We start from the raw sequence: 25,981 nt of genomic DNA, 5'->3' as shown, positions 1-25,981 counted from the left end.
TAGCCTCAATTGTTACAGTTTTTAAATTATTATTTTAATTAATCCCCAAATCAGTCTTATTGGAAAATTGCAGTAAAACTTTTTTCCTTGTAGAAAAAGAAAAATGTAAATGTGTGTTACAATTTTGAAGTCATATAGCCACAGGATTTGAAGGACTTGCATTGTCTGGCATTCTTCCAGCTAGTCCAGCTGTCTTCAGAGGAACTGAGTAGGTTGGCAAAGTGTGGTGTGAGCTCCTTTGTTAAATGCATCAGAGAGCGAGAGAAACAGCCAGTAGCTGTGGTGAGGGCTTTATTGTAGGAGTACTTTCTGTCTTTTCATCTGGATCTCCTAAAATTCTCTGTTCTTCCAAGGCTTCCCTTTTTTTTGTGCCAGGTTTCCTGAGGATGTTCAGACATGATAAGCCTGGAGTTACTACTCTGCTGTCTTCTCAGGAGCTGCTGGGAGAACAGCATAAGATTCTGTTGCATTTTTTTCTGTTGTCTCTGCTGCCCTGGGATGTCCTGCAAAAATACGTGACACAGCTTTGTCCTGAGGATCTCCAGCTACAGGGATGGCTTCTGAGCATCCTCCTGGAAGGCAGGAGTAGCTTTCTCATCTTTCAGTCATAATGTGTGAGGGATAGGATTTCTGAGACTTGTTAAGACCACTGGTGAGTGTGGGGCTGGGGCTCTCAGGTGCTTATTTGACATGGCTTACTTGGAAGTATGGATGAACAAATACAAAGATTAAAGCAAGCAGTGAGCTTCAGGTGTGGACACTTCAGCAAACACAGCCGAGAAAAATCAATTCTTCACAAATGAAAGAGGAGGGAAAAAATCAATAGGGAAAGGACTGTTATTTTCAATTTAAAGATAGAGGACTTAAGGTTTGATCTCAGAGTTTATGCATTCCTGTTCTCATTCACATGTTGCGTGGCTCTTTTATTGGGAGAACTGTAGACTGTGTTGTATAGAGATCATTAAATATAAATGGTTGAAAGAATGTGAAATGCTCCCCATCCTTATTTATTTATTTGTTTGTCTTCCTGCAGACACTTCTCCCACTGTAGTTAACTCTTGTGGATGCTACTTCCCTGTATGGAGTATTGGAGTGCATTGAGATTTCTGTGAAGTCCACCAGCCTTTTCTTCCTGCATGTTTTGACAATATTTAGAGCACACAAATCAGACTGTAGTTATTGATCTGTGTTTGTTTCTTTTCAACAGACTGTGATTCCATCTGTCTACCTGATGGTGTGTGAGTGCCCCACAAAAACATGACCAATATTTTAAGTAGAAATACAGAACTTGACTTTGCAGTACAATCTGCATGAGGTCTGGTAAATACAGCGTGAGTGGACAGAACAAGGTGGAATGCAGAGGACCTTCTTGTCTCATCTTGGTGCAGCCTGCTGTAATGGCAGGGCAGAGTGCCAGTTTTTGATGTTAAAAACTGAAGCAAACCAGTATTTTTGGCTGATTCCTAATTGCTAGATTCTACATTGCCAAATGCATGTCTATGATTGGTAACTGTGTGAGAGCCGTGTTACCTTGTAAATCCCCTTGTCTGGGAAGTAGTAGGCAAAAGCATGAAATCATTCTTCTGACTCCTTTTCTAAAGCTCTGCCTGCTTGGAAGCAGGTGCTTGCTAGGTTTTGGCTCCACTGGCAGCTCAGGAAAGCAAACAGAAGCAATCATTAGGAAGATGCTGCCAAATTTGTGAGTGATCTGCAAAGCTACACATCTGTCACTCTCTTTAATCTATGAGAGCTACTTTTTCTAGAATATATTCTTTAATTTAATTGGGATTATTTCTCTGCTGTGTGTAACTCTAGCTATGCCAGTGTGTAAAAGTCTTTTGGGAGAAGCACCCTCACCCAGTAAAGGCTTAGAGGTTCTGTAAAGGTGGGTGGAAGAAATGTCTATCCTGGCCAGTAGCAGCTAAATTCTTTGCTAAAGCAGTTTACTGCTTGAATATCAAGAATATCAAGAACAGTTTTGCTGAGGAATGTAAGTGCATGTATATGTATGTATTTGTATGTACTCATTCATGATGTGTAGGTGGATATGAAATACATCAGTAAGGGAAGGTGACCTAGGCTTCTTTCATTTAACACCTTGTGAGGGTACTGTGCTCAGGTAAATGTGTAGCCAGCACAGTGCTGTGGGCAAGGGAGAGCTAAAAAGTCCTTCTAGATCTTGTGTGGACTGTGACAAACTCCAGAGATGCCTGTTCCTGTGTAAATTGCCTGTAGTGAGAGTCTAGGACACCATAGGTCCCCATCTGATTCGTTGATTAGATGCCTGACATTGGGGGAAAGAGACATAGACTGTGATGGCAAAAACTAATGTCAAAGGTAGGAATTTTCAAATTGAATTAGGCAAATAAATGTGACTCTGGCTTGCAATGGGATGTGTCTGAATGTCTGAGATGCTCGTGAAAATGCCTCTTAAGCTAATATGGAAGGACTTTCAAGCTGAACTGTAAAAAGCATACAAATAGCAAACTAACTGCCTTGTGAGAGACCACGTTCCCATATTCTAGGAGCTCCATGGAAACCTGATACACCAACCTCACCCCATCATAAGTTGCTACATACTCAAGTGTTTAGGGTATTTGAGTGTGTTATTGTTCCCTAACAGGAAATACTGGGTCTGAGGAGAGGGTACCCCCTGGCTGGGACAGATATGCTTGAGCCCTCTGGCACATTGTGTCGCTGTGTGGAGAGTGGTGGGAAATCACAGCTCAGTCCTGTGTTACTCTCCCTCCCTTCCTTGGCAGTTTCTTGAGGCTGTGCAGCTTTTTGTCCCTGCAACTTCTGATGTGAAGTGAACCTGGTGCATCTAATGAGGGAGAGTTGTTGAAGGAAGAATGCTTGCCAAGTGTTTTGAGGAAAGGTGGTGTTACTTGTCTGAATATTTTTTTGGCTGGAACTGAATGAAGATATGAGAAACAAACAGGGATGAAGAAAAGAGAATAATTTATGTTGGAAAAGATCTTTAAGATAATTGAGTCCAACTGTTACTCCTCAAGAATACTCAGACTAACATTTTTAGGGAATTCTTTTAATTATTATATGTGTATGCATCTGGTGGGAAAACAGCCAAAGAAGCTGGAAGAAAACAAGATGTTTACTAACTGGAGAGCAGAAAATAGAGAAGTGTGCTGGACCCAGAGTGCTGCTCCACTTCTAGATGAGGTTAATGGCAGAGGGAATAAAACCAGCTCAAGGCTTTAAGAGCAATCATCAGCTTTAATTTGCTACTGTCAGGTAGGGGTTGGAAAAAGGAGGACTTTTCTAAAATAGTACAGATCTCTCTTGCTTTGGTGTTTTATCCCTTCCACTAAGGTTGCTGTAGTAGCTGGCAATGGAAACTGATTCTGAGAAACTGTTCTTCAAGTAAAGTAGCAAACTGTGCTGAGGGAGGACTCCCATGCTCCTGCAGAGCTGGAGCATGAGTATAGTAGATGTTATTTTCTCTTTGTGTCTTGCTACTGGTTTGCTAAAACTCAGAATAGCTGAAAATACTGTGTAATGAAAGTATTCCTGCCATTCTTATCACCATTTTATAATGCTTGTAAATACAGGGCATTGCCAGATACATGTATTATAGGAGCACAAACATTACAGCTGTGTAACTTGATATTCTGCATTTTTCTGAATTTTTTTGTCTTCTCATTTCTTTGAATGCATTTGTTATCTCTGTGTCTGGCTCATCTTCATACTAGTGTCTTATATTTGTCTGACAGTTCCTTTTTATGGTTCACTCACTCACCTTTTTGTGTCTTGTTTCATTCTAGTCACTTGCTTATAAGTATGCATATGCAAGATGCTCCTGCTATTTAAAAACTTGTAAAATCAATGGATACAGCTTGTCTCAATGACTTCATTTTACTTCCTGATAGTGGCTAACTCACTCAATTATCTGATCCAGCAACGTCTATATAAACAGAAGCAGGAAATAAGAAAACTCCACTACACTTTATAAAACAGCAGCAACTGAAAGGACTTTTTTTCATCAGAGGAATATTCTGAAGCTTCTTGATGAACTTTATAGTTTTCCATACTGAAAGAGCAATTGAAGCGTACACTACTTCTTTTGTATTTTGTCTCTCCATCTCGTAGCCCGTTTTTCTTCCTGTTGCCCATCATGTTTGCATTTTATCTTCTGTTTTTGTTCTCATGTTTATCCATACAGTGCTCTTTTCCCTTCCTTTGTCCATCATTTTTCTTTTTAGAGAAGAGGTTATACTGCTGCTGTTCTTCCTGTCCCTAAAGGTAACTGCTCCTGCTTGCCATCTCCCTTTCTTTGTTTTTCTCTGTTAGTGAAAGACTTGGAGGACACTCCTCTGCTCTTGTGCAGCTGCGTTCTTCGTGGCATGGCTGAAGTGCTTGGTCTGTTCATTTTGTTCCTTCAGGATAAAAGTTTGTGAGTGGCTAAATTCTATTGAAAAATCAGCGTATGCATATGTACTGATGAAACTACTGCCTGCCCCAGTGGCAGGTCTAGAAGCTTCAGAGAAGAATCTGTTCTAATTACAGAGCAAGGCAACTTGGTGTCCACCGGGGAGGGTCATCCAAGGTATGGATGAGGCTGGACCTCAGTGAAGGATTTAGCAACTTTCTCCAGCAAATATCCAAATGAATGAAACAGCATTGGGAAGGTGGCTCTGCCTTTGCTGCACGACTGGTTGTGCTGTCCCATGCTTCTCGGTGCCTTCTGGAAGAGTGAATCTCTTGTTCCTGTCTGGGAGAAGCTGGGTGTGGATTTTGAACCTCCTGACCCAGAAGGAGCAGTTTAGCCCAGTCTACATCTTCTGATGGAGGTGTAGAGTGGTGCTGACCCCCATTACTGCTGCTCTGTCTTAGCCTAGAAGAATGGAACATTGTCAGCTCTTCTCAAGTGAATAATGTTTGTTCTTTGGTTGTGGGAACCACAGAACTGGTACCTGGTGCAGAGGAATTGGGTTTAAGATCAGCCTCTTTTTGGTGCACTAGCAGTTTGCTAATTCTGGTCAGCTCTTAAAAGCGTGGGTAAAGGCTTTGATCCTGCTGTGAAGTGCCTTTCTCTTCCCATGCACAAAATCCCTATTACAGGCTTTGGGTGCTAGAGCCTGAGGACTGGAGCTTGGAGCTGCAATGGGGGATTGTGGACAGACGCTGCTGTGTACTCAGTCTGATCTTCAGGTCTGTTTGTAGGTGCCAAATAATTCCACAAAATGAGTAAGTTCCTTTAGCCTTGCCTTGTAAGCATCATGGTTTATGGGATCTTTTTATTTGTAGTTCTGATACTAGAAGGTAGTTGGGATTATGAATCGGTAGCTGGTGGTGAAAAATTATTGGGACAAAGTCAAAATGAAGCAGTTTGATCTGAAGTTTGAAGAATATTTCATTGCAAGAAATCTTAGAAAGAAAAAAGCATTTAAAGTGAAGGCTGAGATAAGCACTATCAGTGAAAGTACTTTAAAAATGTTGCAGCTTGCAGTCATAAAGATAGGGACATGTATGGAAGCAATTGTAGATAATGGTTTACCTTGAACTGTCCATTTCTTTTTATATTGTTACCATAAAAGTTTTTGATAATTTTAAGTAGCTGAAACCCCCTATTTCTTTTAGGATCTCAAGTTAAATATGTCTGCTGGTATTCCTGTCTTCAGGGACTGATAAGTCTCAGCTGTAAAAACGTGTTCTGAGCAGAAACTTTGCATAGGATAACTCAATAGAAATATTCATGTCAGGTATAAATTACTGACTGCCTGTATAAAACAAATTAACAGGACTGGAGAAGATCTATTGTACTGTATTGCAAGGGAGTCCTCTGTGTAATAGAAATGATGTATTGTCCAGAAAAAGAAGCTAATGGTCTGGATGTGAGTGGAGCTAAGGTGTTGCTCAGTAATACAGGTAGCTTTGAATTACCTTGAAGGGATCAGCTTTCTTAAAGAAAAAGAAAATGAAAATGTTGTCTGTAAAGAGTATGCCAAGCTATTCCTAGATGTATATAGGAGTATGGGCTCTCCACTGGCTTAGCAGTTGGGTCCAGAATACTGCTTCTCTTTTGCTGGCCCGACAGGCAAATCTTGGAAGTTTAATTCTAATTTTATTTTGTTTTCCTCAGGAAATAAAAGTGTAACTTAAATATAACTTCTGTTTTGCCTGCTGTCAGAGGCCATGCATGTATGGATTGGAATGTTCACTTGTATGGAAGCCAGCCAGGTCCTGAAAGTCATCACAGCATATTCTACCTGGTCTCTGATTGTCTGGTCTTTGTTAAAGTGCCTGTTGACATTGTATCTGACAGATAAATAGCACTCATGGGTTAATTCAGTTTGCTTCTGAGTGTATCTGTAAAGTAAAGAGAGTGTTCTAAGAAATAAAAATACTCCTGTGGCCCCTTCATATCCTTTTTTTTTTGAAGAGTTCTTTTAATGTTTCACTTACTGTTTTGGGAGTACAGTTACATTAAAGATTGAACCCAGTGAAGTTTAATGAGAAAATGTATAGATATCTCTGTCAACAGTAGACGAGTCCTGAGACAATTTCATAATTGCAGGAAGAATGAAATTATTACAGAACCAGACAACATCATTCTGCCAGCTCTTGCTGTTGAATTCTTGACGTCTCTATCTTGATACACCTATCTCAAGTGTTGTCTTACATAACTTTAAAAATTCATGCCACTAATGAAGAATGTAAAAGGTTCTGGGAAGTTTTTTAGTTCTGCAGTAGCAGCAGCTTGCATGATCTCTGATCTGTCTGCCAGTTATGGTTTTGATGAGACTTTAAGCAAGCCCTGCACCTTGCTGTGCTGGAAGCAGTGGTCTCCATCTGCGCTTCTCCTGCTATTCATCTTCCCTTCTGTGTGTTGGTTCCAGCAGTGATTTGGCCTCTGGGCTAGCAGAGTTCACTAATCTGGCTGAAAACCAATTATTTTTAAAAGTCAATTGTAGATTTGCCCGTTTGGTGACCTTAGTTCTCCAAAGCATTCAGTTCAATATTAGAGGTGGAGAACTCTTGTGAACCAAGAGTCAGTGATGTCAGCTGAGAGTGGGGGCGAGGGTGGGAGAGAAGGAGCAAGTGGCAGCATTGCTTTTAGATGTGTCCCTCTGTTTTGATGAATTGTGCCCTCACCAAGAACATGACTGTCTTCTTGTAGAGTTTTCTGCTCTGTTTTACAACTGAGGAAGCTGTGGTTGGGATGGACAAAGGTGGTTCAGCATGAAAAACATTGCTGGGGTTGTGAACTACCTTGTGCTTGGTCTGCCACCTCACACAATCAAGGCAATGTTTTTATGTGTGGATGAAGGAAACACTGGACCTGTAGCATTACTGATACATTATCTTGAAGGATTAGTTACAAATTTGATACTAAAAATTAGAACTGACCAATGTGAGGTTTTTCCCCTGCCTTGGTTTATATTTATGCAGTTGTAATAATTGTCATAAATGCTTTTTGTTTTTTCCTCTGATTTTCAGTGAGAGCTAATATGTAAAACTGTTTGCCATCCTTCCCTTAATACTTTTGTCACTCACCAATATAATAATGAATTTAAATCACCTGTGTTTTCCTCTTCAAAGTCCATGAGAGTGAAACTGGCTTTGTGTTTCATGAATAGTAGTATGACAGTAAATGTGTCAATTAACAGATTTTTAAAATGTCTTAGGCAACATGTATTTATCCTCCTGCCTTCCATCCGTCCCCTGGAGAATACGGGTTAGAAGTTAAAACAGCTAAGACATGTGACTGTATTTTGAGAAAGAGGATTCTTTGCTTTTGTGGTTGGGTTGTGTTTTTTTCCTTTCTTGGTGGTATAGGGTTTTTGGGTTGTTTTTCCTCTTTTGTCTCCAGAGCTGTATATTTTTTGTTAGCATATGATTTGATCATGTTAAAAATGTGGTCTTTCTTTTTGAAATTACTGTTGCAGTGCACAGATGGTTATGGGACAGAGAGTTAGATATTTAGAGTCAGCTCTGGCATTTGTTGGTGTTTTGTTTTTGTTAAATTTTTTATTTTGCACTGAGTGCTGCTGCCAGTTTCTTGCTTGCTGCTTGCTTATACAGAAATGCTGAATGCTGATTACCCCTGGTGTGGTGCTGCACAGGGTAGGAAGGTATGGTTGCTTGCCCTTGGGCACCTGATGGTGTAGTCTGTGCAGAGCTGTGCTGGTGAGCATCCATTGCTGGGGGCTGCTCTGGAGAGATGCCCAAAGGCGCTGTGCATGTAGTGAGCTGGACCAAGGCAGAGCTACTTTGCTCTCTTTGAGATATTTCCCAAGGATAGGTTTGTCCTATGACCCGAAACCAAGCATGACCTTCATGATTTATGGTTGAAATGCAAGCAGAATTTTCCACAATCTGCTAAGTGTCCTTCTTGCTGTTTCTATATGGAATCAGTCATACCACTGAAAAAAAATTAAATATTACTGATGTTGCTGAAAAACACACTTTTAATCTGGAGTTATTAAGTATTTTGGAATTGACATACAATCTGGACACAGTTATCTTTCTAGAAGGGAGAAAGAATACCATCTGAGGCTTTTGAAGTGAAAAGAGAACATTTCATTTTTGAAGTGAAAAGGGAACTAAACTTGTCCTCTCAGTGCTGTATGGAGTCTAACTTTAGCATCAAAGTATAATAATAGTTGTGGATTCCATATGTAATTCTGCTGATGCAATCTGTGGAGTCCTGGGTGATTAATAGCATGTATGTGTCCTGGTGCTCTGTTCACAGATGATGGGAAACTACAGAAATCTGTTGTTCCTTCTGTTTTGTAATCTGTATTCTTTGTACATGAAAATCTGAAACTTTAAATTTCCTTTTGGCATATATTTTATGTCTCAGATGGATTATACATGCTTACATAAACGTATCATGTGTGCATAGAAGGTAACAGTCCAAACTGGTGGAATTATTATTACTTTGCTTTCTGCATCTTGAAAGTTTACAAAGTCTTTGACAGAGCAGTTGATTTGAGCTGCTGAAGTCCCCTAGATGTAGTGTAATAGTATGTACTGTAGTGTCATGTGATTTAGCACTGAAGTAATGCAGGTCTTTATTTTCTGCTGAAAACATTCTGTCACTTTTCTGCTGTCTGTATGAGCTGTGGCGATAGCTCTTGTTACACTAGTCGGCATTACGAGTATAGGAAACCCGTGGCACAGGAACTGATTTAAAATACAGTTTGTATTATGAGAAAGCTGAAATGTCAGTGAGATAAATAAACAATAAACACTGAGAATTAACTATGTGATTTGTATTTCTGTGGTGTAGTACTTAAATATGAAGCTGCTGTTTCTTTTGCCTCTTCAGAACCATGAGTATTTAGAGGCTTCAAGATATGTTAGCAAATACATATAAATGGACAATAAATATTTTTACATACACACTTATCTGCATATTTATGATTAGGTGTTCTGAAGAGAAATTGCATTTCCTTTTTAGCAGCTTAGAAGGAAAACAGAATTTGGAGGGAATTTTTTTCATTCCAATTGTACAAATGCTAAAACTTGTGTGAAGCTTCCCTGAACTTCGGGTCTTAAAAATTTGAGTCACTGGGATGGAATCTTTTTATACTCTCAAGAACTGTATTGTCAAAGTCATAATGCTTGGAGAAACCTAATATACACAGGGGGAAAAAAAACCTCTGAATGACAGACTGACATAGGTTGCAGGGCGTGTCTGTAGACCATTTGGTCCAGTCCCTGCACAGAGCGGGGCCAAGTTCATTGGGGTTGTGCCAACCCTTGGGTAGTCAAGTGTTGAGTATCTCCAAGGATGAGGATTCAGTGACCTTTAGTAAATCTGTTACAGTTTTTGATAACCTTTATTATAAAAACTTCATTTTCTAATTTCCTTAATCGAAATTCCACATGCTGCAATTGTGGCCTTTACCTTGGGTTGTGTTCCTGCCTGCTTCAGAGAGGAGTTGGACTCCTCGGTTGTCTTTGCTGTGTATTAAGTAGTTGCAGAGACCACTGAGTTCCCCACCAGTTCTTCTCCTTCCTGAGGCTCAACAGCTCCAACTCTTACAGCTCTCTTGCTGGCCCTCAAGTACCACCATGTGTTTCAGGTTGGTTCCTGTCCTGGACGCTGTTGTGTTCACGTTTGTCTTGTACTGAGAAGCTCAACACTAGACCCAGGACTCCAGATGTCTCACCAGAGCAGACAGGAAATATTATCTCCCTCAACTTGCTGATGATGCTCTTCCTAATGTATTCCATAAAGCTGTTGGCCTTCTTTTCCAAAAAGGCCCATTTCTGGCTCATGGTGAAGTTTTCATCCACTGGGATCCTAGGTCATTTTCTGCCAAGTTGCTTGTTGGCCCACAGCATGTATTGGTGCTTGGAGTTATTTTTCCCTAGGTGCAGGACCTGCCATTTGCCTTTGCTGAATTTCACAATGTTCCTGAGAAAACATTCCTCTGACTTGCTGAGATCACTTGGAATGCCCATGCTGCCCTTGAGTATCTTCTGCCACCCCAAGTTTTGTCACCTACAAACCTGCTGAAACTTTGTCCTGTCATACCAGTTTTAATGAAGCTGTTGTACGGTGTTGGCACCTAGAAATTGGCTGCCAGTGAGACTTGGAGAAGCTGATGAATACATCATGAGGCCAAGTGATCTAGCTGCGCTGTGTATTCCAGTAAATGGAGGTGAAAGAAAATTTATCTGGTGGATGTGATAAATCATAGTGGGTTTTTGTTTTGCTCTAGATAGCAATTTTAACCCTTCCTCTTCCAGACTGCTTATCTATTATCTCATTTTTCTGGTTTTATATGAAAATTTCTGTCTTGGCCATGCTTCTTCTCCCTTGCACCTCTCCCTGCACCCTGTTTGCAGCTTTGGAGGCAGGGTTTCCTGTTGGCGTGTGAAAGAAAACACTTAGGCTCAGGCTTGTTCACACAGGAAGGAATCGCTAAAAATTACAAAGCTGGGGCACTGGAGTGTGAGCAAGAAAGCAAAAAAAATTACAGATACACCTGTTTTAAAGGCAGTAGGAGGGCACAGTCACAAAAGAGCAGTCAGTTGCTGGGCTCATCTGTTACTTCCTCGAAGAAAACTCAAAAATATTAGACTTACACAAAGAAACTAACAAAGCAAAATAAATGTAAATTGTACTTTTCCATTAGTTATATTTTGCATATCTATTTAATCTTTTTAAAGAAATTTTGTGTAGAACCCTAGTTTTACACTCCAGGGTTTGAAGGTTTCTTCTGTGGTGGCAGTAAACTTTGTGGTCTTCCCTATGATTAATACACCTATGTTTCCATTTCTGAGGAGTGGAGAAAATGCAGATGAAGTAGACTGAGTTGCAGCAAAAGTATTTGTTTTCCTTCTCTACTTCTCATCTGCTTTTGAGTAATTTATTTTTCCCCCCCTTCTTGCTATTTCCTTTCCATGCCTGTTAGTCTTGTCCTGTCTTTCACAAGTGTGTATTGATGCTTGTTACTGATTTTAACAGCATTGTTGTCTCATGTGACTGTAACATATAAGAGAAGATAATTAAAAGTTACATAATTGCTCCCTACCAATGAAAGCTTACGATAATGGATTAATGGATACCCTTCTCAGTCAGTGCATCCCCATGCCACAGTACAGCAGTGAATCATTCTGTCTGACCATTACTTACCTAAATATCTGTATAGCCAAAACTATATTAAGATTGTATGATCAAATTATAGTAATTTTAAATAAATTAGCTTGTCAGGTCTTGTTATGCAATATGAAAAAAATCCTGGTATTATTTGTGGTGACTCTCGGGGTGTGACTTATCAGATAGAACCAAATCCCAAGAGATCAGAGGTATTTAAAAGTGTCTGCAGATATAACTTCTGCGTGTGGTTACCTTGAGAGTGTCTAAATTTTCTTGTGTTTTTTACTGTACCAAAAAGATTTCCATTGTAGTTGTGAAAAGAGTGTTGAGCGCATTCACTACTGTTCATTGCTAACATACAAACTTGTGTGTAGAATTAGGCTCACAAATTTGTTTGTCTTTTTGTACCTTGAGATGCATTGAAATTAAAACCAAACATGGACCAAATACTGACTCATATTTCACTAGGGATCACAACCAATTACATCATCAGCTCCACAGACTTTGTAATGACCTAGATGTGCCAGTATGAGAGTTCAGTTGTATCTGAAAACTTCATTTTACTAGGGTTAGCAATAGCCTTGCCTCTCTGAGAAAATAAATTTAGCCAGGGGAACATGGACTTCTGCATGAAGGAATGGTCTTTTGTCACTCCTGTTGTTTTTTGGGAGGTATGGATCACAAGGCTTGTGTATGAAGTCAGTTTTAAAGAAGCTGGAGGAATGATTGGTATTGTGTATGCATTTTTTTTTTTTTTTCAGTTTAAAAGAGTACTCTATTATCTCATACTGAGGAATGAAAACACATTGTTCTTACATTCCCTCTTGTTCAGGACAGCTTAAACTTTATCATAGAAGTTCATATGGCTTTCCATCTTCAGATAATTTTGCAGACATCATCTATGATAGTTGATCTGGAAGACATCATTAAAAAACATGTAATCAGTCATATTTTGTGGGAGGGTTTAATCCTGATTTTGTGTTGAAAAATATTTACTTCATAGATGTCTTCAGGAGCAATTGAAGTAAATATCAGAACTCTGGCAAGCTCTCAGCTCCATACCCTGAGTATCGTTCTGTTTATGGTCCTAGTGGTATGCTAAAGCAGATGTTCTGTCTTTAGAATGAATCTGGATGAAATCTTGGTACTACAAGCAGTTTTTCTTTGCAGGTCCAGTGATTCTTTTCCTGAAGCTTGTCTATAATAGATATAATAAAGATGGAGTGATTTTTTGAGGTAATCAGAGTGGTGTGAATTGCTAGGGAGACACTAGATGATCTTTTGGGGTTTCCTCTATCCTAATTTTTACAATTTGTGTGAATTTTCTGTTGATGGCTCTTTAGGTGGCAACAGAGAAAATGAAATTGTGAAAGCAACAGAGAGAGGACCAGGTGATGAGGATCCTGATCTGGCATACTGCTGGCAGGAGTGGAGGAAAAAGTCAGATATTGTTCTAGCTATGCAACCCCTTCCTGCTCAGTTCTTTCAGTTTGGGAGCAGCTTGGAAAATGTGGTCTTGTGGGGCCTTGCCTCCAGAATGGTGACAGCTTCCGTCAAGTTAATGTAGACCAGCTGCTTGAAGCCTAATGGTTGCTTAATATGGTGTAAATGCCCCTCACTTCTGTGGAAGGGGTGTTTTGTCTTGGTCTGGCTTGGGAGATGGAAGGGGAGGAGATGACTTGGGCAGGAAGCTGAGTCCTGGAGCAGTAGAACTCGGTACAGCTACATCTTGTCCTTGTTTCCCTCCTCAAAAGAAGGCGTGTTAGGACTATCTACTAAGTCTTCTGTCTTGAGAATTTATTCTCCTTCTCTTTCTGGAGTCCAGAAGCAGTGATAGTCTGAGCACACTGGGTGCAGGGTATGGAAAAGCTCATAAGAGAGAGCAGGTGCTGCAGTTGCCCCTTCTGGCATGCTGGCCTTCAGGAAGCTTCTCAAGAGCAGCTTCTATGAAACTTCTGCATCACTGATACAGTGTAGAGATGTTTGTTTTGAGGGCATTTATAGGATAGTAGGAAGTCGTTTGTGAATGTCATCCCTGGCTACTAATACAAATGTGCATATTTAGATAATATGCTCCTCTTGAACTCATTCAGTAGAGTGTTTCCTTGTGGGCTCTTTTCAAATGCAGATAAGAAAAATAGCAATAAAGAAAATTTGGCATTATTTCTTTCACTGTATGTTTGAAAGAGCTTACTTGTATTTGCTGACACACTGCAGGTTAAGATGTTTCCCGTTAAGCTTGTGGCTTTTTGGTGAATTTGCTTATTAGGAAGCCAGACCTCTCTGCTTTTCATTTTGAAATGGTGCTGGCTTTTTCTAATCCTTGTCTGCTTGTCAAAACCCTTTAAACTGCTGGCCCCAGTCCATGAGATTTTTTTTCCATAAAAGAGGATGACTTAACCATATTTGATGCCCTTAAGATTAGGGACTTACTGAGATTTTTTGACTGCTTGACACTTGTATTTTAGCGTGCCAGCTTTGCACAGCAGGATGTAGAAGCAGAGGGGAGGGTGGGTCACTGAACTGATCTCATGTTGTTGTCACTTGGTCAGTTGATAAAGAGAGATGAGAAAAGTGGGCTTTCCCCATGTATCAGGTTGGAAAAGCAAAATAATCTGACTAATGCATGAATGGGATTAAGACTAAAAGTGATGGAGCTGGTGAAAATGGCCCTTAAATGTAAAGAAGCCCTGTTAGCCCTGCCCAGCTGTAAGCCTTTGGTTTGGTACGTGGCCTGATGGGCCAAGGAGGAATAGTAAATCTGCCTGTGCTGAAAATGGCCCTGGTGGGAGCAGTTTGGGTTTTAACCCTTATGTGCATTCCCTGTGTGGGTTTGTAGAAATATCTGCATGCTTTTTTAAATTTATTTTTTTTTTTTTTTTTAGGCTGAGCTGCGAAGGGTCTAGTAGAGCGTAGAGCAGACATTGTTTTCACCTCCATATTTTCTCCCAAATCAACTTCACAGCTATAATGATGATTTTTGTTCTGTTATTTTTAAACTGCAAATGCACACTTAGGGGACTCTTATTTTCAGTGCTTTACTTTTTTTATTATCTATAAAACTTAGTCTGTGTAGCAAAAATTTATAATTTATTTTTTATTGACTTATATTACTTTTTCCCATATATCTTGAAATTGGTTTGATTTCCTTTCCTCCCCCAGGAGGCTAATCTTTATTCTGTTTTCCTAATCTTTAATTCATTGTCTTATGAAAATCATCAGGATCATCAAGTTACACCCTGCTTCATATTATAAGTCTGAATTACAGTTAATTAAAAATAGATATTTGTAATGGGTATTTTAACAGAATCTTAATTGTGATAACTCTACAGGATGTAACTCGGTAGGGGTTATCATTAGGATTATGACACTTGCCACTTGTGAGAGCCTAAGTTGTTTGCAGTATTCCTTATGTTTATTACAAAGACTGTTGCAGCTACCTCTGCTTTTAATAAAACTGTTTTCAGAATGTCTTAATATTCCAACATGCAGCGAAATTTGCCGTTTGCTTCTGGACCACTGTCAATATTTCGACTGCGTCTGGTGGTGTTATTAACTGGAGTTTGCTCCTGTGGTGATGCTCTCATAATTGCTTTGTCTTTGGTAACAAAGCCTTTCCAGTAGGAGAGCATTGTGTGAGGCAGGTTGTGTTTCATGGTGTCTTGGAGTGGGTAGCACTGGCCTCTCTACTGCTAGCATTGAATTCAGGATATTGAAAACTCAGAAGGTGGAGAACAGGGAATATTTGTACCTAATGAATAATCAGGAGCACAACTTAGGATATAGAAGAAATAATTAGCTTTTGTATTAAAAAAGAAACCCAACCTTGAAATCTTTCATAATAATGGATTAAACAGCAGGATGAAGTCAGGATTTTGCTTTCTAGAGGGAAAAAAGCCACTTTGTGATACTGAGAGGGTTGTTGTTGGATTAGTGCCTCTGGATGAGTGGTCTGCCCAAGACTGAAGCTCAGGGAAGAGGGTGAAGGGAGAGCTGTGGTAAGAGTAATGATGAGGGTAGGTGGGATAAGTCACAGAGGAGTGTTGGGCTCGCAAATTCTACATCACCTTGTTTTAGATTGTAATTTTAAACTCTTTTGAAGCCACTGGATGTCAGGCAGTGGAACATGAGACTGCTCACTCCATGGGATGAGAACAGGGTGGTCTGGTTAACAAGCTCACACCGCTAAAGTGTGGGCTGTGAAGGTGCCAGTTATTGCACTGATGATGAGGTGTGCACAGAGGCAGCTGCATTTGAGCTGCAGAAGCTGCCAACTCACCTACCAGAAGCCTATTCTGGAAGCAAGGGAAGGCAGAAAGGGATGTCCAGTAGGTAAGAGGGGAGCATTTCCCTCCTGGGCAAGGATCCTGTGTCAAAGGTGGCTGAGAAAGATGGGAGCATTCTTAAGGCTTGAGATGGACAACTGAGATGTTTCTGTTAGAGTAACATGGAAAGAAGAAACTGTGTCACCAAAGGGGATAGTTGGTAGAAAAGGCATGGTGAACTCCCAGATGCTGACAGTAGATGATGGGCACCTGTTTGAAATCGGTAAAACAGCAGAAGCTGTATTGGCTATCTCTTACATAATCAAATTGCAGAAATATTTTTCAATAGTTGATCTAATTTAGGAGCTTCCTCATAATTGCAAAATACCAGATAGGTGTATTCCTGGCAATAAGCTGAGGATGGGTTTAGCCCCAGTGCATCTTCAGCTTATGTGTCTCCTGTTGTCATTTGAGCTGCTTTAAGCATTTGAAGTCATGTATCACGTCAGGTGTTACCTGCAAGTCAAAAAAGTAATCAAAGGGAACTTGTAGAAAAATAAAAACTTTGATTGTCAAGGAGTTGTTGAATTTAATCCTTGGGGAAGTGGTGAGTCAAGCTGTTCATGTAATTCATGGTGTTCTGAGTCGGGATAGTTTGTGGGGGTTATCGATCATGTAGGTTAGGAACGGACAGTTTTTTGGGTGTCTCAGAAGGCATGTTTAATTCTAAACAGCATCTATATCATAACATTGCTTTTTTTACACCTGGAGTAGTGAGGGGGAAGAAAAAATGTTTCTTCTGTGTTATTGTCTCTGATTTTCATGTCTTTTGTGATTAATTATGTTTATTAATTTATTTGTGCGATTCTCTTCCCTGAAAGATAATTAAATACAATATGTCCACTTTCTGCTATGGGAGTGAGAATATTGGGGGCATAAACTTGGAGTTGATTTGTTTCACTGGGGTGACATAGAGTATGGGATCAGCAGTCTGGCCAAGTTAGTGGAAAACTTTGGCCTTTACAATTGTGTGTTTCCTCGTAAAATACAGGATTTTTTCATTGCATTGTTTTTGTCTCTCATTGACTAAATCAGGCGGTGTGACTTTCTTACCATTCTCAGTTTCTGATTTTTGTAATAATTTTTTTATGGTGATGTCTATACCACTGATGAGCTTTGGTGTACAGGAAAGAGCATGGCTGGTGTCACCAGTTCCTGATTGATAGTAGTATTTAACCAGCTCAAGTTACATTTCTGTTTTTTATTTTTTCTCTCTAAGCTCTTGTAAAAATGGGATGCTCTTCCGAGTCCTCCTGGCTCCTTTGAAATGGTCTCTTCTTAAGTCTTTAAATTTAGAGTGATCAGGAAAACAAAAGAATCCAAGACTGGTTTTAAAAAACCAAAGCTCCTAAAACTTAGAGTACCCTTCACTTTGCAGGCAACTAAGTACTGTTTTATTTAAAATGATTTTTTGGTCAATGCAGTTGCTGGACTGGCTGCAGTGCCAGTGACTCAGGCCCTTGCACTGCCCCTTTCTGTCCTTTAGCTGCAGAGCCATGAAGGGCAGCTAGCGCAGGTGTAGGTGTCTGTCAGTAGCTGAGATGAACCCGCCACTTGCCAAGAACTTTATCTGCTAAAGTTGCTCTTCAGGTTATGGTCTCTGGGCTGTGAATGTGAACAATTGCCAAGCCACGATTAAGGGGGTTGTTTGCCCGTGCTGGTCTGCAGAATGAAATGTCACTGGCTTGCTGCATGCAGATGGTGAGTCCTGCAGGCTGCTGCAGTCATCTCAGTAGGAGACTGGAAAGTACAAATTACCTTTGGAAATCAGGCTACTTCTGGGTTTTGGACTTAAGTATGTAGTCAGATTTGCAGATTAATGTCCCCCTGGAATACTGCATGAAATTATTTCCCAACCATCCCCTTCTCCAAAGGGGAGAAGCAAATATATTTCTGTCTAAGCAAGGGCAGGAAAATAATCAGAGTATCTGTGTGCCCTGTCGAAATTGAGGGCTGTTGGGACGAAGAGGAAAATGATGAGGCCTAGGGAGGCTGATGGAATATGACCAGCTATATATTGGGTGGATCTCCAGACACGTGTACCATTTCCTAAGGTTAATGATGGCTTTTGCTGAGCTTTAGTGTGTATTGGGAAGCTTGAAAAGCTGGGGAATGTTTACAGTGGAAATTCTTTAGGAACAGTACAAAGATAAATTTTATTCTCCTCTTTCCTTCTGAAGGCATCAAGAGCATGAGTATGCTTCAGTGATTTTCTCTGGATTTCAAGTTGCTACTAAAAGATTTGTAGTTGGTGAATCTGGTAGTGAAGCCGTTTCAAGCTGGTCAGTGCCTGACGGGAATGTTGTATTGACAGATTTTGAGATTTCTCCCTTTTCTGAACCTTTTGCCTCCAATATGCTAAGAGATTCTTATTAATAATAATGCCAGTCTGCACTTTTAAGGAAGGGCAGGCTAGGAGAAAAGACATTAAAAATTATTAATTGAAACACTAGTGGTCAATTGATCAATTTTAGAGAGTGTTCTTTCCTATTAAAATAGACACTCATCACCCACATTTGTAGGATGTCAGCCAAATAGGCTCCTTAAATTGATTAACAGCATCACTGGTGTCATGTAGTGCTCCTCGTTTAGAGCCTGATTATGCAACTACGCAGGCACATAGATAGATACAATGCTGTAGATACCATGCTGTTTTCTTGAAAAAGCATTTTATTGGTATATTTCTAATGGAAAGCAAAAGAAGGGGCTCAAGTTGTCAAAAATGCAATGTTGGAATTTGTTGTGGAAAGGCAGGAATAGGACCTGGATATTATTATCTACTATGTAGAGCAGCTTATAACTTTATTTCTTAGAAGCATAACTGAGCCTGGAAGTTGGGTTTCTTCAGTGTGTATCGCAACTTGGAATAGCATTTTCTTAGTTTTCTTTTTTCCCAGCTTTAGGGTGAATTATGGAAGCCTGTCCTTAGATGCTGTGGCTGTAGTTAGAGAGGTCAAGGCCACCTCATAACTATTGCCACCTCTGCTTTGGAGGATCAGAATATATCTGTTTAGCCAGTTTGGGTTTTTGCTAACTTATCTTGCATTTATTGATGCAGTGAGGTAGAAGTTGAATATGTGGGCACTTGGGAAGTGGTGACCATTTCCAGGCTGGGACTTGGTGGGACTAGGTTGGGTCTTGCTTCCTATGCAGGCCTCAGCAACATCAATACTGATTTTACAATCACCTTCTGGTGATGTATAAACCTGAAGCTTGTTTACATTTTTTTTTGCTCCTTGTGGGAACAATTTTGTTCCCTCCTATAAAGGAATTTTAATGGGCAGAACTTCTCTGGTTTTGCTTATTCTTTAAGTGTCTTTGCTGTCAAAGTTGGCTCAGAGTGCTTGACACTGTGGTGGAGAGCTGCACAGTATTTTGTCTGCGGTGGCATGGTGGTTAGTGCTGTTTTCTGACTTCTTTTACAACATCTTGCACAGTGAAAAAAAGGAAGCCATGCCAGGGTTTATATAAGCTACTACATAGTGTTGTATTTTTTTATTCCTGCTCTGATTTTTCAATTGTCTTGGTGTTCCCTCTGAAGTCAAATGTGAGGATACACTTTGGAGATTTTGAGTCGTGTGAGGGTAGTATTTGCCATCTGAGGCAATATTAATCTGTTTCAGACATTCATGTGTTTCAGACTTTCTTGCAGGCTAAACCACTGGCAGCTCTGCTCACTACAGCCGGCTTGACCAAAGAGCAGATTTTGATGCAGGTGTGCAGTGAAGTTGTCCTCATTCCTTTGGACTTGCAGCATGAGGCTTTAAGGGTTCATCCCCCTCCCTCACTCAGATCAGGTAATCAGGAGGTTGCCATCACATTGAGAAACATCAGAGACATGGTCCACACAGAAATTGTATTCCTAAGTAAACTGGTTCTTAAGAGCTAGTCATTTTATTTATAAGTGCATGCAAGTGTGAGGCCTATTTATTCTTGTGGTCTCTGGGATTCAGCAGCATCCTAACAGAAGGTAAACAAAATCCTTGTTTTGTTTTTGGAATGAGTTAGAATATAGAAGAATATATTGCAACTTTGAAAAGAGAGATTAAGTACTGCTGCCTGTACCTCAAGTAAACCTGGCTTGATTCTGGACTGTGCATAAACCTAGTCTGAGAAATAGCATTAAGCCAGAAGTGGGACAATGGGTGATAGTATCTCGTAATGCTAGTCTGTATTATCAGGGCAAAATAAGAGTAAGAAACCTATAAAGTTAGGATCTTTGCTGTGCAGGATCTATTGTGTCAATCTAGTCTTGATGGAACTCTCCTGCTGGAGAGGTTGATCTTTATCCCTTCCCCCATTGCGGAGATATGGAAAAATCACTAGCAGGTCTCTTCCCTCTTACCGTGAGGTGCAAGCAGTTTTCCTGTGGTTTACCTTCCTTTTCATTTAAAGTTTGGCTTCATTTTTAGTACACCTAATCACATTTGTTTCATCTGAAGTCCAAACAAAAATGTACAAACAGAACATACATAATGCCAATCTGAATTAGGAATAACCACTTTTAAATATTTAAGTATTATTTTAAACATCTTTTTCAGATGCTCAAAGCCCTTATGAGCCCTTTCTCTCCTTATAATCCTTATATGGAGAGAAATATATACTGTTTGCTGAAGAAAGGGGAAAAACAAAGTCTGAAGGGGAAAAGATGACTTGTTTTTTATTAATTGCAGTTCCTTGTGAATTCAGAAATGGAGTTAAGCTTTTCATCCAAGATTTAAAATATCTGTTGTTTTGAATGTTTTATTAAAAAGTATGCTTTCTGCACGTTCCTTCAGAAAACTATTTTTAAAAAATCAAAAATTTGTGACTGAACATGTGCATATTTTTATATTAATATATGCATGCAAATGTGTGTGTATGTATATATCTAAAAAAGCTATAATTTTTGTAACAAGAAAAGGCTTATCAAGTCCTTTGACATAGTGCACAGGCTGCTAAATAAAATTTTCACTCTAAGAGAGTTTGAACTGTGTGTGAAGATTAGGTGGTGAACTGACAGACCTTGTCCTGCACTGTAACATGAGCATTTCCGTATGTCAGAGAAGCTGCCCAAAGTGATGGGTGATTGTGTTTATCACTATTTATTTCATTTGGATCTAATGAAAAACAATGTCATTCTGTTTAAGCTAGAATTGTGAAGGGAGTATCAAGGTTTCAGAGCTATCCCTTCAAACAACTGGATGTCAGAGTTCACTACCTTTAGAATAAGAAGTAAAGGAGTAGTATTTGGCTGTGTTTTTCTCTGCTTCCTGCAATTTATTGCACTCTTCTAGATTGGCTGCTGATTATTACCTAAATCCAGTCATTTGAGGACTCCACTACTTCTCCAGAGTTTAACTAATTATGTTTCAGATATTATCAGTGTGCACATACACTTTCTAATTTCATTTGGGTACACTGATGCAGTAGCAAGGCTTTTTAAGTATTACTGAAAAACATTATCTTTTTCTGAAACTATAATAGTTGTCAGACCAGACATTCAAGTTCAAGGGAGAACAAATTGTTCTTAGTATTCATCTTGAAGACTCAGAAGGTCTGGGATTTACCCTTGAAGCTGTTCAGTTCAGGATAATTCATTAATGTCAAATAAAAGACCCTGTAAAGAATAATGTTTATTCCTCTAAGCCTCTACTGAAGGACTGTGTAAGCACTTGTTGAACGTTTAGTGTAAACCTTTAAAGTGAGGAGCAGGAGGAACATGGCATGAAGGTCTTGTGTTCAGTTGTTTAATTGTTCATCCACATTAGGCCAACTGCATGCTTTTTTTTAATGGAAACCTTTTGTCAGAGTATAATGGTTTGGGGAAAAGTACCCCAAGCATCAGGAAAACAGCACTGCTTTATGGTCAGGTAGCCAAGGATGTATTTACTTGGGCTGCCATGAATGCAATGAGACCATTCTGGTTTGGCATGAATATGTTGGAGGCTTTGCTCCATATAGGCTTAGTGAAAACTGGGGTAGATGTTTAGGAGGAGCTGTATCATCCCTATCCCAGACTGCAGTCTTCTCACATGCCCTAGGGACCAAGCGGGTGGCAGGGTTGCTGCTTCTTACTTTGAATCCTGATGTACTTTAGTACATGTGTTTGTCTCTTCTCTGCTAGATGTCTTTCTTCGTGGGAGACTGGATAAATATTTCAGTCTTTAGGAGTTCAAGAGAGCCAGGTATCACCTGGCAACAATCATCCCACTTTCTACCTCCTGCTTCTCTTTAGTTTTATTAAAGTATCTGAAAACCAGAAGTTGAAGCATTAAGGTAATTTTCAGAAATATTTTGAGCAACTTTAGATATTTTTGTTATGTCATTACAGCAGAGCAGCAAAGATGTTGGTGTGGGGGCTGACATATTAAAGTCCTTGTTTGAACAGCAGTTTCAATCAAAAATTATCAAAAACTTCAGCTGGAGACAGAATAACCCTTATCATCACAGTTGTTAGGATGTATAGCAAGTGATCCTTTGGTCTTGTGAGGTCTGCAGTTACACTTAACCTAAACTGAATGACTTTTAGGCTGTACTACATGGTTTTCCTTTCAGCTTGTAGTGACTGCTGGTGAGACAGTGCATTATATTGGAATTTCAAATTTTTTTTTTTCTTTTTTTTTTTTTCAGACAGCTTGGTGGCAAAGTGTATTGACTAGTTTCAGGTACAGTGGTACAGCACTCAGTTTAAAAATATCCTGGGGACCAGATCCAGGTCAGGAAAGGGAGACACTTGAATGCAGTTCAAATGCAGTTGAGGAAGACTTTGGGATTTGCTCAGTACAGTGCTGGACTGTATGGCAGCATCTCCTATCCTGTATCAGTTTTAAGTGTCAAGAACTGTTGCGGTTAATGTGTATTTTATCTGTAGCTTGAGCAAAATGTCACTTTATGGAGTTTATGAATGTCCCTGCAAGAGTCAGAAACTTAGAGAAAAAAAGGCAAGTGGTGTGTGTGTGAATACTGTTACTGCAAGAGTAGCTGTCCTTAACACTGACTTGAGGATAACCTGTGTTCATATCTGAATAGTGCTGAAACTGAGCTTTCAGTGATCCTGCCTTAACTGATGGGCAGGGTGGTCTTGATGAATTTGGGAGAAGTCATGCTGGTTTTGGGGAAGTTTGGTGTGACTCAGGGCCTTTGAAAGGGGTTGCAGAAGTTAAAATACAAATCTAAGGGCTTTCAAGAAGAAAAGTGTGTACTTTAAAAATAAAATAAATTATGTATTTATCATCAAAGGTGATAAAAAGGTGATGAGACCCCTTATGTCTAAATAAGGAGTTTGTTTTGTAGAGGGAAATGTTAGTAAATCCTGATTCAGCGAATGACTTAACTTTGCAAATGAGTTGGTATTTTCCAAATGTGTGTTCCCATACCTATCTGAAATTTAAAAGAGTAAAAATAGCACAAGGAGTGATTTGTTAATGTATTAATGTGAGTTTCCTTTAAAATTATCAGTATGTAAAATATAAGTAAAAGTGATACCAGTGTGGACCTGTGAACTAATCAACTAATGTGGGTTTATATGTTCAAAAGTGTTTTATTTATAGAGGTATGGCTACCTCTGCACCTGTAGGGACTTCTGTTTTTCCTGAAGTATGCTCAGCATGCTTGTCCTGAAACTCTTCTCATGCTCCTTAATGTGGTTCAGGAGTCTTGCTCAGCTCCACCAGGGGGTGGCTCTGCTGGTTGAGGTGGCACTACCAGGGCATCTAATCTGATCAAGACAGGTTTTCAAAATGGACTGGGTGTAACCAACAAAATTTATTTCGTTTATTCTTGCTGTAGAAAAAGGAATCTAATGGCTGGTGGCATTAATAAACTCCTAAAACACTGTTTTAAGATGAAAGGCTTTGGGTAGAAGAGGACATAATTCTGTGTTTGCTGCTTAAATTTCATTCTTCTGGTTGAAAATGATGGTTTGTGCTTTGCTCTGTGATTACTTAAAAAGCCTTTTTACCTTAAAGGTTTCAAATTGGAAATATTGTGCAGCTGTCTCGTTGGGTGGATTTTCTTCTACTATAAAACCTGCTTGATGCAAATGGAAGATGTTTCTTCTTGGACTTCAATGTCTGATTTCATATTCCTGATAGTGGAAAGCAACATTTCACTACAAGGGACTGAAAACCAACGTCCAGAGTGGGTTTAATGGCAGTGACTTCTGTGGCAGAATGCATGGGCCCTTTTTTCATATGCATTTTGAAGTCCTTTCATATGAAGTCAAAGCTTTTCAGCACTTTTGAAAATCGGGGCAAACATTGGCAAAGTTACTAGTTAAATGCCATTTTCAGAGGAAAAATATTTGCTCTTAATCTTCTCAAAATCAGCCTAAAATAGAATCTCTTCCATAGAGAACACCCAGTGGTGCAAGGATGTGGGCAATTTAGCACTTGTTAATTGTGCAGACCTGAAGAGCATTAATAAGCAAATCCAGTTACTTGTCATTGCTAAAGAAGTAGCTTTTCCATGAGGAGGACCCTTGGACATGATTGAATAACGCAGAACCACAGCTGCAGCTCTGGCTGGTTGGATAGTGGTTTGTTAGTTCTGAAACACAGACCAGTGTTTGCTGTGTCACCATAGCCACTGTAACATAATAGGACTCCAGCGTTGGTGTGTAACTTGAATCTAAGTTGTGTTGTAGGAACATGTGTGTGCATGTAGAGAGGAGTAATGATGAGAAAACCTGGAGAACTGGAAGCAATTACAGGTCAAAATCTGTCTTCTCTCATGGAGACTCCATGAAGCTTTTGGATACATTGCATTTAATTTAAAAAAAAGGAAATGACTAAGTAATTTCCTGTACAGGTTAGGTGACTGCATCATGTAAATCCAGGATATGGAAAATGTGGTCCAGTTGTCCCATTTTTGGACAAGAGCACAGAAAAAAGAGCAGTTATAAACTCAGATGTGGTTCTTCAAGTGTGCAGTTTTAAAAGAAAAAAAAAAAGGAATCTGCTACATGAAATTTTGAAGTAATCCAAACCATGCCAAGGGATATTAAATAACAGAAGGGAAAGAGAGTCTACAAGATGTATGAGAGGAGGCAAATGGTCTACAACAGTTAGCATGCTTACAGTCTATGGTATTCAGTTGGGTCTGTGTTTGTGGCGACTTTGCAGCTTTTTATAATCATACAAATTTTGAAATGTACTTTCTTCTACTAAACTTAATATTTTCTTAGAGATAAAATAACAGTCGATGATGATGTTTAGTCAGTATGAATGGACTTTTTTATTTTCTTAAGGGAGCTTCTTGTCTTCTTTTCACTGTAAAAGTTTGTGTAGTATTTGGAAACCTGTCATATTGTCGTATATACAGCAGTAATGAAATACTGGAATGTGGTTTAAAATCAGGCAGGTGATGCTCTACTGGTGTTTGAAGGATGACCTTATTTTGAATGACAGAAAAATAACAGCAGATTGTTTATAGTAAATCTGACAGCAGATTTAGATTCTTGTCTTCACACCATTTCCATTATTAAGAGAGACATATGTAAGTAGCATTTGCTTCCAGATACATGCACGTATTCCGTCAAGGGGTTTAAGACATCCTGTCTATTATTTAAATTTGAAGATTTTGTTCTCCCCCAAGGCTTTTCAAAAAAGTTGGACTACTGGGTTTGTTTATTTTCTTAAACCTGAAGGAGCCTCACAAAACATAATATAATATTGGAATCTCTGTATGCTTTTTTTTGTGTATAGATTAACATAGAATCATAAGATGTCTTGAGTTGGAAGGGACTTAATGTCCATCTATTTCCAACCTCCCTGCCACTGACAGGGATGTCACCTCCTACGTCAGGTTGCTCAAAACCTCATCCAACTTGACTTTGAACACTTTTAGGGATGGAGCATCCACAACTTCTCTGGGCAACCTCTGCCAGTGCCTTACTGCCCTCACAGTAAAGAATTTATTTCTGACATCTCATCTACATCTCTCCTCATTTCCTTTGAAACATTGTCTTATGGTATGTGCCCGTGTAAAGTCCTTCTCCAGCTCTCTTGTAGCCCCTTTAGGTACTGGAACATGGTGTAAGATCTCCCCAGAGCCTTCTCTTCTCCAGACTGAGCAACCCCAACTCTTTCAGCCCCTCTTC

At 39.6% G+C, this 25,981-nt stretch overlaps 1 protein-coding gene across 3 annotated transcripts in view; it reads left to right on the top strand.

Annotated features, from left to right (window-relative positions):
• The window catches only part of KLF12 (KLF transcription factor 12), a 233,851-nt gene that overhangs the window by 38,012 nt on the left and 169,858 nt on the right, over window positions 1–25,981 (top strand). The window lies entirely within an intron of this gene.

The sequence above is a fragment of the Serinus canaria genome, chromosome 1 (assembly GCF_022539315.1).
Source record: "Serinus canaria isolate serCan28SL12 chromosome 1, serCan2020, whole genome shotgun sequence".
Classification (NCBI taxonomy): domain Eukaryota; kingdom Metazoa; phylum Chordata; class Aves; order Passeriformes; family Fringillidae; genus Serinus; species Serinus canaria.
This window is presented reverse-complemented; position numbering and strand designations above follow the sequence as displayed.